The sequence below is a fragment of the Ambystoma mexicanum genome, chromosome 11, assembly GCF_040938575.1.
Source record: "Ambystoma mexicanum isolate Mex_15411 chromosome 11, UKY_AmexF1_1, whole genome shotgun sequence".
Lineage (NCBI taxonomy): Eukaryota > Metazoa > Chordata > Amphibia > Caudata > Ambystomatidae > Ambystoma > Ambystoma mexicanum.
Window position 1 is genome coordinate 1,105,132,627 of NC_090934.1, and position 13,605 is coordinate 1,105,146,231.

General features: G+C 48.3%; 1 protein-coding gene across 3 annotated transcripts in view; it reads right to left on the bottom strand.

Moving 5' to 3' along the window:
- The window catches only part of DAPK2 (death associated protein kinase 2), a 1,397,186-nt gene extending 1,383,802 nt beyond the window's left edge, over nucleotides 1-13,384 (bottom strand). The window contains exon 1 of one of the 3 annotated variants that reach the window (XM_069624406.1): nucleotides 13,141-13,373. The gene's annotated coding sequence lies outside the window, so the exon portion shown is untranslated. Of the gene's footprint in view, nucleotides 1-13,140 lie in introns of all 3 variants that reach the window. The other 2 variants (XM_069624405.1, XM_069624404.1) reach the window with 2 other exon arrangements.
- Nucleotides 13,385-13,605: the final 221 nt, after the last annotated feature.

The following is a 13,605-nucleotide window of genomic DNA, read 5'->3' on the forward strand; positions in this document are numbered from 1 at the left end:
CTGAGTGAATAGCTACACGGCTTACACCAGTACCCCTACACTGAGTGAATAACTGCATCGGTTACACCGGTACCCCCACACTGAGTGAATAGATGCCTAGCCTACACCAGTACCCATAGACTCAATAAATAGCTACATGTCTTACACAAGTACCCCTACACTGAGTGAATAGCTGCATGGCTTACACCAGTACCCCTACACTGAGTGAATAGCTGCCTGCCTAGCCTACACCAGTACCCATACACTCAGTGAATAGCTACATGGCTTACACAAGTACACCTACACTGAGTGAATAGCTGCGTGGCTTACACCAGTACCCCTACACTGAGTGAAGAGATGCATAACCTACACCAGTACCCATACACTCAGTGAATAGCTACATGGCTTACACCAGTACCCCTACTCTGAGTGAATAGCTGCATGGCTTACACCAGTACCCCTACACTAAGTGAATAGCTGCCTGCCTAGCCTACACCAGTACCCATACACTCAGTGAATAGCTACATGGTTTACACCAGTACCCCTACACTGAGTGAACAGATGCATAGCCTACACCAGTACCCCTACACTGAGTGAATAGATGCATAGCTTGCACCAGTACCCAAACACTGAGTGAATAGCTACATGGCTTACACCAGTACCCCTACACTGAGTGAACCGATGCATAGCCTACACCAGTACTCCTACACTGAGTGAATAGATGCATAGCCTACACCAGTACGCATACACTGAGTGAATAGATGCATAGCCCACACCAGTACCCATACACTGAGAGAATAGCTACATGGCTTACACCAGTACCCCTACACTGAGTGAATAGCTGCCTGCCTAGCCTACACCAGTACCCTTACACTCAGTGAATAGCTACATGGCTTACACCAGTACCCCTACACTGAGTGAATAGCTGCATGGTTTACACCAGTACCCCTACACTGAGCGAATAACTGCATGGCTTACACCAGTACCCCTACACTGAGTGAATAGCTGCCTGCCTGGCCTACACCAGTACCCATACACTCAGTGAATAGCTGCATGGCTTACAGCAGTACCCCTACACTGAGTGAATAGCTGCATGGCTTACACCAGTACCGCTACACTGAGTGAATAGATGCATAGCCTACACCAGTACTCCTACACCGAGTGAATAGCTGCAAGGCTTACACCAGTACCCAAACACTGAGTGAATAGCTACATGGCTTACACCAGTACCCCTACACTGAGTGAATAGCTGCATGGCTTACACCAGTACCCCTACACTGAGTGAATAGCTGCCTGCCTAGCCTACACCAGTACCCATGCACTCAGTGAATAGCTACATGGCTTACACAAGTACACCTACACTGAGTGAATAGCTGCGTGGCTTACACCAGTACCCCTACACTGAGTGAATAGATGCATAGCTTGCACCAGTACCCAAACACTGAGTGAATAGCTACATGGCTTACACCAGTACCCCTACACTGAGTGAACCGATGCATAGCCTACACCAGTACCCCTACACTGAGTGAATAGATGCATAGCCTACACCAGTACCCATACACTGAGTGAATAGATGCATAGCCCACACCAGTACCCATACACTGAGTGAATAGCTCCATGGCTTACACCAGTACCCCTACACTGAGTGAATAGCTGCATGGTTTACACCAGTACCCCTACACTGAGCGAATAGCTGCATGGCTTACACCAGTACCCCTACACTGAGTGAATAGTTGCCTGCCTAGCCTACACCAGTACCCATACACTCAGTGAATAGCTACATGGCTTAGAGCTGTTCCCCTACACTGAGTGAATAGCTGCGTGGCTTACACCAGTACCCCTACACTGAGTGAATAGATGCATAGCCTACACCAGTACTCCTACACCAAGTGAATAGCTGCATGGCTTACACCAGTACCCAAACACTGAGTGAATACCTACATGGCTTACACCAGTACCCCTACACTGAGTGAATATCTGCCTGCCTAGCCTACAGCAGTACCCATACACTCAGTGAATAGCTACATGGCCTACACCAGTACCCATACACTGAATGAATTGCTACATGGCTTACACCAGTACCCCTACACTGAGTGAATAGCTGCGTGGCTTACACCAGTACCCCTACACTGAGTGAATAGATGCATAGCCTACACCAGTACTCCTACACCGAGTGAATAGCTGCATGGCTTACACCAGTACCCAAACACTGAGTGAATAGCTACATGGCTTACACCAGTACCCCTACACTGAGTGAATAGATGCATAGCCTACACCAGTACCCCTACACTGAGTGAATAGATGCATAGCCTACACCAGTACCCCTACACTGAGTGAATAGCTACATGGCCTACACCAGTACCCATACACTGAATGAATAGCTACATGGCTTACACCAGTACCCCTACACTGAGTGAATAGCTGCATGGCTTACACCAGTACCCCTACACTGAGTGAATAGCTGCATAGCCTACACCAATACCCATACACTCAGTGACTAGCTGCATGGCTTACACCAGTACCCCTACACTGAGTGAATATCTTCCTGCCTAGCTTACACCAGTACCCCTACACTGAGTGAATAGATGCATAGCCTACACCAGTACCCCTACACTGAGTGAATAGATGCATAGCCTACATCAGTACCCCTACACTGAGTGAATAGCTACATGGCCTACACCAGTACCCATACACTGAATGAATTGCTACATGGCTTACACCAGTACCCCTACACTGAGTGAATTGCTGCATGGCTTACACCAGTACCATTACACTGAGTGAATAGCTGCATGGCTTACACCAGAACCCCTACACTGAGTGAATAGATGCATAGTCTACACCAGTACCCATACACTCAGTGACTAGCTGCATGGCTTACACCAGTACCCCTACACTGAGTGAATATCTTCCTGCCTAGCCTACACCAGTACCCATACACTCAGTGAATAGCTACATCGCTTACACCAGTACACCTACACTGAGTGAATAGCTGCATGGCTTACACCAGTACCCCTACACTGAGTGAATAGATGCATAGCCTACACCAGTACTCCTACACCAAGTGAATAGCTGCATGGTTTACACCAGTACCCAAACACTGAGTGAATAGCTACATGGCTTACACCAGTACCCCTACACTGAGTGAATAGATGCATAGCCTACACAAGTACCCCTAAAATAAGTGAATAGATGCATAGCCTACACCAGTACCCCTACACTGAGTGAATAGCTACATGGCTTACACCAGTACCCAAACACTGAGTGAATAGCTACATGGCTTACACCAGTACCCCTACACTGAGTGAATAACTGCATGGGTTACACCGGTACCGCTACACTGAGTGAATAGATGCATAGCCTACACCAGTACCCATACACTCAGTGAATAGCTACATGGCTTACACCAGTACCCCTACACTGAATGAATAGATGCATAGCCTACACCAGTACCCATACACTGAGTGAATAGATGCATAGCCCACACCAGTACCCATACACTGAGTGAATAGCTACATGGCTTACACCAGTACCCCTACACTGAGTGAATAGCTGCATGGTTTACACCAGTACCCCTACACTGAGTGAATAGCTGCATGCTTACACCAGTACCCCTACACTGATTGAATAGATGCATAGCCTACACCAGTACCCCTACCCTGAGCGAATAGCTGCATGGCTTACACCAGTACCCCTACACTGAGTGAATAGCTGCCTGCCTAGCCTACACCAGTACCCATACACTCAGTGAATAGCTACATGTCTTACAGCAGTACCCCTACACTGAGTGAATAGCTGCATGGCTTACACCAGTACCGCTACAATGAGTGAATAGATGCATAGCCTACACCAGTACTCCTACACCGAGTGAATAGCTGCATGGCTTACACCAGTACCCAAACACTGAGTGAATAGCTACATGGCTTTCACCAGTACCCCTACACTGAGTGAATAGATGCATAGCCTACACCAGTACCCCTATACTGAGTGAATAGCTGCCTGCCTAGCCTACACCAGTACCCATACACTCAGTGAATAGCTACATGGCTTACAGCAGTACCCCTACACTGAGTGAATAGCTGCATGGCTTACACCAGTACCGCTACAATGAGTGAATAGATGCATAGCCTACACCAGTACTCCTACACCGAGTGAATAGCTGCATGGTTTACACCAGTACCCCTACACTGAGTGAATAGCTGCATGCTTACACCAGTACCCCTACACTGAGTGAATAGATGCATAGCCTACACCAGTACCCATACACTGAGTGAATAGATGCATAGCCCACACCAGTACCCATACACTGAGTGAATAGCTACATGGCTTACACCAGTACCCCTACACTGAGTGAATAGCTGCATGGTTTACACCAGTACCCCTACACTGAGTGAATAGCTGCATGCTTACACCAGTACCCCTACACTGATTGAATAGATGCATAGCCTACACCAGTACCCCTACACTGAGCGAATAGCTACATGGCTTACAGCAGTACCCCTACACTGAGTGAATAGCTGCATGGCTTACACCAGTACCGCTACAATGAGTGAATAGATGCATAGCCTACACCAGTACTCCTACACTGAGTGAATAGCTACATGGCCTACACCAGTACCCATACACTGAATGAATAGCTACATGGCTTACACCAGTACCCATACACTGAATGAATAGCTACATGGCTTACACCAGTACCCCTACACTGAGTGAATAGCTGCATGGCTTACACCAGTACCCCTACACTGAGTGAATAGCTGCATAGCCTACACCAGTACCCATACACTCAGTGACTAGCTGCCTGGCTTACACCAGTACCCCTACACTGAGTGAATATCTTCCTGCCTAGCCTACACCAGTACCCATACACTCAGTGAATAGCTACATGGCTTACACCAGTACACCTACACTGAGTGAATAGCTGCACGGCTTACACCAGTACCCCTACACTGAGTGAATAGATGCATAGCCTACACCAGTACCCCTAAAATGAGTGACTAGCTGCCTGGCTTACACCAGTACCCCTACACTGAGTGAATATCTTCCTGCCTAGCCTACACCAGTACCCATACACTCAGTGAATAGCTGCATGGCTTACACCAGTACCCAAACACTGAGTGAATAGCTGCATGGCTTACACCAGTACCCCTACACTGAGTGAATAGATGCATAGCCTACACCAGTACCCCTAAAATGAGTGAATAGATGCATAGCCTACACCAGTACCCCTACACTGAGTGAATAGCTACATGGCTTACACCAGTACCCAAACACTGAGTGAATAGCTACATGGCTTACACCAGTACCCCTACACTGAATGAATAACTGCATGGGTTACACCGGTACCGCTACACTGAGTGAATAGATGCATAGCCTACACCAGTACCCATACACTCAGTGAATAGCTACATGGCTTACACCAGTACCCCTACACAGAGTGAATAGCTGCATGGCTTACACCAGTACCCCTACACTGAGTGAATAGCTGCATGGCTTACACCAATATCCCTACAATGAGTGAATAGATGCATAGCCTACACCAGTACTCCTACACCGAGTGAATAGCTGCATGGCTATCACCAGTACCCAAACACTGAGTGAATAGATGCATAACTTACACCAGTACCCCTACACTGAGTGAATAGATGTATAGCATACACCAGTACCCCTACAACGAGTGAATAGATGCATAGCCTACACCAGTACTCCTACACCGAGTGAATAGCTACATGGCTTACACCAGTACCCCTACACTGAGTGAATAGATGCATAACCTACACCAGTACCCCTACACTGAGTGAATAGATGTATAGCATACACCAGTACCCCTACAGTGAGTGAATGGCTACATGGCCTACACCAGTACCCATACAGTGAGTGAATAGCTACATGTCTCAAACCAGTACCCCTACACTGAGTGAATAGCTGCATGTCTTACACCAGTATCCCTACACTGAGTGAATAGATGCATAGCCTACACCAGTACCCATACACTCAGGGAATAGCTACATGGCTTACACCAGTACCCCTACACTGAGTGAATAGCTGCATGGGTTACACCAGTACCCCTACACTGAGTGAATAGATGTATAGCCTACAGCCGTACCACTGCACTGAGTGAATAGCTACATGGCTTACACCAGTACTCCTACACCGAGTGAATAGCTGCATGGCTTACACCAGTACCCCTATACTGAGTGAATAGCTACATGGCTTACACCAGTACTCCTACACTGAGTGAATAGCTACATGGCTTACACCAGTACTCCTACACCGAGTGAATAGCTGCATGGCTTACACCAGTACCACTACACTGAGTGAATAGCTATATAGCTTAAACCAGTACTCCTACACCAAGTGAATAGCTGCATGGCTTACACTAGTACCCCTACACTGAGTGAATAGCTACATGGCTTACGCCAGTACTCCTACACCGAGTGAATATCTGCATGGTTTACACCAGTACCCATACACTGAGTGAATAGATACATGGCTTACACCTGTACTCCTACACTGAGTGAATAGCTACATGGCTTCACCAGTACTCCTAGACTGGGTGAATAGCTGCATGGCTTACACCAGTACCCCTACACTGAGTGAATAGATGCATAGCCTACACCATTGCTCCTGCAATGGGTCAATAGCTGCATGGGGCCCATAGTATCGCTCACACTAAGTGGATAGCTGCATAGCCTACGTCACTATCCCTACACTGAGTGAATAGCTGCATAGTTTACACCAGTACCCCTACACTGAGTGAATAGCTGCATTGCTTACACCAGTACCCCTATACTGAGTGAATAGCTACATGGCTTACACCAGTACCCAAACACTGAGTGAATAGATGCATAACCTACACCAGTACCCCTACACTGAGTGAATAGATGTATAGCATACACCAGTACCCCTACAACGAGTGAATAGATGCATAGCCTACACCAGTACTCCTACACCGAGTGAATAGCTACATGGCTTACACCAGTACCCCTACACTGAGTGAATAGATGCATAACCTACACCAGTACCCCTACACTGAGTGAATAGATGTATAGCATACACCAGTACCCCTACAGTGAGTGAATGGCTACATGGCCTACACCAGTACCCATACAGTGAGTGAATAGCTACATGTCTCAAACCAGTACCCCTACACTGAGTGAATAGCTGCATGTCTTACACCAGTATCCCTACACTGAGTGAATAGATGCATAGCCTACACCAGTACCCATACACTCAGGGAATAGCTACATGGCTTACACCAGTACCCCTACACTGAGTGAATAGCTGCATGGGTTACACCAGTACCCCTACACTGAGTGAATAGATGTATAGCCTACAGCCGTACCCCTGCACTGAGTGAATAGCTACATGGCTTACACCAGTACTCCTACACCGAGTGAATAGCTGCATGGCTTACACCAGTACCCCTATACTGAGTGAATAGCTACATGGCTTACACCAGTACTCCTACACTGAGTGAATAGCTACATGGCTTACACCAGTACTCCTACACCGAGTGAATAGCTGCATGGCTTACACCAGTACCACTACACTGAGTGAATAGCTATATAGCTTAAACCAGTACTCCTACACCAAGTGAATAGCTGCATGGCTTACACTAGTACCCCTACACTGAGTGAATAGCTACATGGCTTACGCCAGTACTCCTACACCGAGTGAATATCTGCATGGTTTACACCAGTACCCATACACTGAGTGAATAGATACATGGCTTACACCTGTACTCCTACACTGAGTGAATAGCTACATGGCTTACACCAGTACTCCTAGACCGGGTGAATAGCTGCATGGCTTACACCAGTACCCCTACACTGAGTGAATAGATGCATAGCCTACACCATTGCTCCTGCAATGGGTCAATAGCTGCATGGGGCCCATAGTATCGCTCACACTAAGTGGATAGCTGCATAGCCTACGTCACTATCCCTACACTGAGTGAATAGCTGCATAGTTTACACCAGTACCCCTACACTGAGTGAATAGCTGCATGGCTTACACCAGTACCCCTACACTGAGTGAATAGCTGCCTGCCTAGCCTACACCAGTACCCATACACTCAGTGAATAGCTACATGGCTTACACAAGTACACCTACACTGAGTGAATAGCTGCATGGCTTACACCAGTACCCCTAAACTGAGTAAGTAGATGCATAGCCTACACCAGTACCCATACACTCAGTGAATACCTACATGGCTTACACCAGTACCCCTACACTGAGTGAATAGCTGCATGGCTTACACCAATGCCCCTACGCTAAGTGAATAGCTGCCTGCCTAGCCTACACCAGTACCCATACACTCAGTGACTAGCTACATGGCTTACACCAGTACCCCTACACTGAGTGAATAGATGCATAGCCTACACCAGTACCCCTACACTGAGTGAATAGCTACATGGCTTACATCAGTACCCCTACACTGAGTGAATGGCTGCATGGCTTACACCAGTACCCTTACACTGAGTGAATAGATGCATAGCCTACACCAGTACCCATACACTCAGTGAATAGCTACATGGCTTACACCAGTACCCCTACACTGAGTGAATAGCTGCATGACTTACACCAGTACCCCTACACTGAGTGAATAGCTGCCTGTCTAGCCTACACCAGTATCCATACACTCAGTGAATAGCTACATGGCTTACACAAGTACACCTACACTGAGTGAATAGCTGCATGGCTTACACCAGTACCCCAACACTGAGTGAATAGATGCATAGCCTACACCAGTACCCATACACTCAGTGAATAGCTGCATGGCTTACACCAGTACCCCTATACTGAGTGAATAGCTGCATGGCTTACACCAGTACCCCTACACTGAGCGAATAGCTGCATGGCTTACACCAGTACCCCTACACTGAGTGAATAGATGCATAGCCTACACCAGTACCCATACACTCAGTGAATAGCTGCATGGCTTACACCAGTACCCCTACACTGAGTGAATAGCTACCTGCCTAGCCTACACCAGTACCCATACACTCAGTGAATAGCTACATGGCTTACACCAGTACCCCTACACTGAGTGAATAGCTGCATGGCTTACACCAGAACCCCTACACTGAGTGAATAGATGCATAGCCTACACCAGTACCCATACACTCAGTGAATAGCTACATGGCTTACACCAGTACCCCTACACCGAGTGAATAGCTGCATGGCTTACACCAGTACCCCTACACTGAGTGAATAGCTGCCTGCCTAGCCTACACCAGTACCCATACACTCAGTGAATAGCTACATGGCTTACACCAGTACCCCTACACTGAATGAATAGATGAATAGCCTACACCAGTACCCATACACTCAGTGAATAGCTACATGGCTTACACCAGTACCCCTACACTGAGTGAATAGCTGCATGGCTTACACCAGTACCCCTACATTGAGTGAATAGATGCATAGCCTACACCAGTACCCATACACTCAGTGAATAGCTACATGGCTTACACCAGTACCCCTACACTGAGTGAATAGCTGCATGGGTTACACCAGTACCCCTACACTAAGTGAATAGATGCATAGCCTACAGCCGTACCCCTGCACTAAGTGAATAGATGCATAGCCTACAGCCGTACCCCTGCACTGAGTGAATAGCTACATGGCTTACACCAGTACCCCTATACTGAGTGAATAGCTACATGGCTTACACCAATACTCCTACACTGAGTGAATAGCTACATGGTTTACACCAGTACTCATACACCGAGTGAATAGCTGCATGGCTTACACCAGTACTCCTACACTGAGTGAATAGCTACAAAGCTTAAACCAGTACTCCTACACCGAGTGAATAGCTGCATGGCTTACACTAGTACCCCTACACTGATTGAATAGCTACATGGCTTACACCAGTACTCCTACACCGAGTGAATATCTGCATGGTTTACACCAGTACCCATACACTGAGTGAATAGCTACATGGCTTACACCTGTACTACACCGAGTGAATAGCTACATGGCTTACACCATTACTCCTACACCGGGTGAATAGCTGCATGGCTTACACCAGTACCCCTACACTGAGTGAATAGATGCATAGCCTACACCATTGCTCCTGCAATGGGTGAATAGCTGCATGGGGTCCATAGTATCGCTCACACTAAGTGGATAGCTGCATAGCCTACGTCACTATCCCTACACTGAGTGAATAGCTGCATAGCTTACACCAGTACCCCTACACTGAGTGAATAGCTGCCCAGCCTACACCAGTACCCCTACACTGAGTGAATAGCTGCCTAGCTTACACCAGTACCCCTACACTGAGTGAATAGCTGCCTAGCCTACACCAGTACCCCTACACTGAGTGAATAGCTGCATGGGTTACACCAGTACCCCTACACTAAGTGAATAGATGCATAGCCTACAGCCATACCCCTGCACTGAGTGAATAGCTACATGGCTTACACCAGTACTCCTACACCGAGTGAATAGCTGCATGGCTTACACCAGTACCCCTACACCGAGTGAACAGCTGCATAGCTTACACAGTACCCCTACACTGAGTGAGTAGCTGTCTCGCCTACACCAGTACCCCGACACTGTGTGAATAGATGCATAGCCTACACCAGTACCCCTATACTGACTGAATAGCTGCATAGCTTACACCAGTACTCCTACACTGAGTGAATAGCTGCCTAGCCTACACCCGTACCCCTACACTGAGTGAATAGATGCATAGCTTACACCAGTACCCCTACACTGACTGAATAGCTGCATAGCTTACACCAGTATCCCTACACTGAGTGAATAGCTGCCTAGCCTACACCAGTACCCCTACACTGAGTGAATAGCTGCATGACCTACATAGTATCCCTCACACTAAGTGAATAGCTGCCTAGCTTGACCCAGTACCCCTACACTGAGTGAATAGCTGCATGGCTTACACCAGTACCCCCTACACTGAGTGAATAGCTGCCTAGCCTACACCAGTACCCCTACACTGAGTGAATAGCTGCATGGCTTACACCAGTACCCCTACACTGAGTGAATAGCTGCCTACCTTACACCAGTACCCCTACACTGAGTAAATAGCTGCATGGGTTACACCAGTACCCCTACACTAAGTGAATAGATGCATAGCCTACAGCCATACCCCTGCACTGAGTGAATAGCTACATGGCTTACACCAGTACTCCTACACCGAGTGAATAGCTGCATGGCTTACACCAGTACCCCTATACTGAGTGAATAGCTACATGGCTTACACCAGTACTCCTACACTGAGTGAATAGCTGCGTAGCCTACACCAGTACCCCTACACTGAGTGAATAGCTGCCTAGCCTACACACACACACACACACACACACAGTGCATAGCTGAATGTCACATTTAAATCTCACTTTATAAGTCAATACTTCATGTCATATATGTCCAGGTGCTTTACTCATGGGTTAATTGTTGGCTGCAGACATGGGGCAAGTCTGTACTTCGCAAAGTCGAACCTCAGCGCTTCGAAGTGGGAGGGATCCGACATAAAGTGCTACATAAAAACCCAATGTGATTAACCCTCCCCCCCCGCCCCCCAACCCCACTAATCAAGCTGCAGATCACACATCTGAACCCTCGCACTGAAAGAACATGGACATACCACAATGCAACCCTCGAAACGAGAAACTGCGCGCGTCATGATTTGCATTTAAAACTCCACACTTAAACAGCTGCGCGTGGTACATTTCAACTCGGCACGGGGTGCATATCTGCGCGGTAGGTGCGGGCTACAGATGTAGACCCTCACACTGCGTAAATAATAGCATTGCATGCATTTGAACACTCGCCCTGAGCGAACAGTTACATATCACACAAGTACACCTCTTACTGGGTAAATACTGCATTAAATACATGTCATTCTCAACAGACTAACTAGGTGGACGGGTGGCATTTAGAAACTGGGCTCAGTGGGCAGCTGCATGGCAGGGACACGCCGCATCACACTCAGTGAAACGCTGCGGAACGCACATGCACCCCCACAAATTGTGTGAACAGCTGAATGTCACATCAAGCCGCCCTGCGCCCCCCGCAAACGTCCGCGTGCCGCACACAAAAACAATCTCACTGCGTGAATGGGCACGAGTCGCACTTTAAAACCCCGTACACGGAGCTTTCGAGTTACGCTAAACCCTCACATCGCTTGAAAAGTTGAACGCAATAAAAGCAACGCGAGTGAGAGTTTAACCTTCAGAGTAACGAGAAAATGTCTGACACATAAGAACCCTCTCATGAAGGAAAGAGTTGCGTATGTCATTTCTGGGGGGACTGTCACCATGCATGCCACACGCGTAAGCCCTCACGCTGGGCAAATAGCTGCATGCCACACACGAGCCGACCTTCGGGCACTCCCTGGACACACAGCCTTGGGGGCCAGCCCCACAGTGTGTGGCTGCATGCTGTTGAGTGAATGGCCACCGGCGAATCACAGAGATGTAAACCTTCACACCGAGGCAATAACTGCGCGTCATGACTCAGGCTATAAACCCTCACACCGACGGAAAAGGCGCGTGTCCTGCACGTCGATGCTCAGAGGCAAGGTACGCGCTCACTGTTAACCCTGGAATGAATCGACGTTCTAGATCAGTGGGAAGAGTCATCACGCGTGCGGGGTCCCACGTCATGTATTTTGCGAGCCTTAGCTGCGTGCCTTCAAACACACACTAGAGCAGGCACTTCAGTCTGGGGGGCGGGTTGGCCCACCTAGGGGTGCCCAGAGGTGGGGGGTGCTCTTTAAAAAGGGTTAAGAGGACTGTTTTCAATATAAAAAAGGATTAAGGAGACTGCGTTTAATAGAAAACATAAACAGTAGAACATATGTTTATATTTTAAAGCACCTGCCCCCCATCCCATACTTTGGGACTTCTAGAGGTTGTGGGGGGCACTAGGTGGGAGAGGCCCATAAACAATATTTGTACTCAAAGGGGGTGGGGTTCGGTATGAACAAGTTTGAATGCCACTGCACTAGAGAAACAGCCATCTCACGATTATACATTGACAACATAAGCTACACTTCCAGCACAACCCCACACACTAAGGTGACAGTTCCGTTTTACACGTTTAACTCCTCTGCGTGAGTCCCTTGCTGCCCGAAACAACCCCACTGTGCAGTCCTGTCACGCTGCGAACAGCTGCACATTAATAACTCACGCCGAGTGGCCGCGCAGCGAGCCTGTCTCCTTACAGCCCAGGTGGTTCAGCGCCTGCTCTGCAGCCAGCTGTCCGGTCCCTGCGAAGCGCTATGCACTTCGCATGCTTCTGTGCCGTGGCTCCGCGAAGACTTCACTCCGGCCTCTCCGGAGCGCTCTCGCCGGACTCTGCCTCCTCTCACCCGGCTCGCAGTAACTTCCCGAGAGCAGCCCGCCCCGCGTCAGCCCTGTACTCAAGCAGTGCAAGGTATGCTCCGACTCGGGTCATGACTGTAGGCGGAGTGCGCCCTCTGCCGGCCCAGCTGCCCCAGGTCACAGCGGTGGCTCACCTATCGAAGGAACAGAAATGCGGAAAATGGTACACAAAAGACAAAACACACACACACATGAAACACTAACTTCACTGAGTCCTTCGGAGAAAAGGGTAATTTCAGTGAATGTTATTTTTCTTCCTACGTTTTGCTAC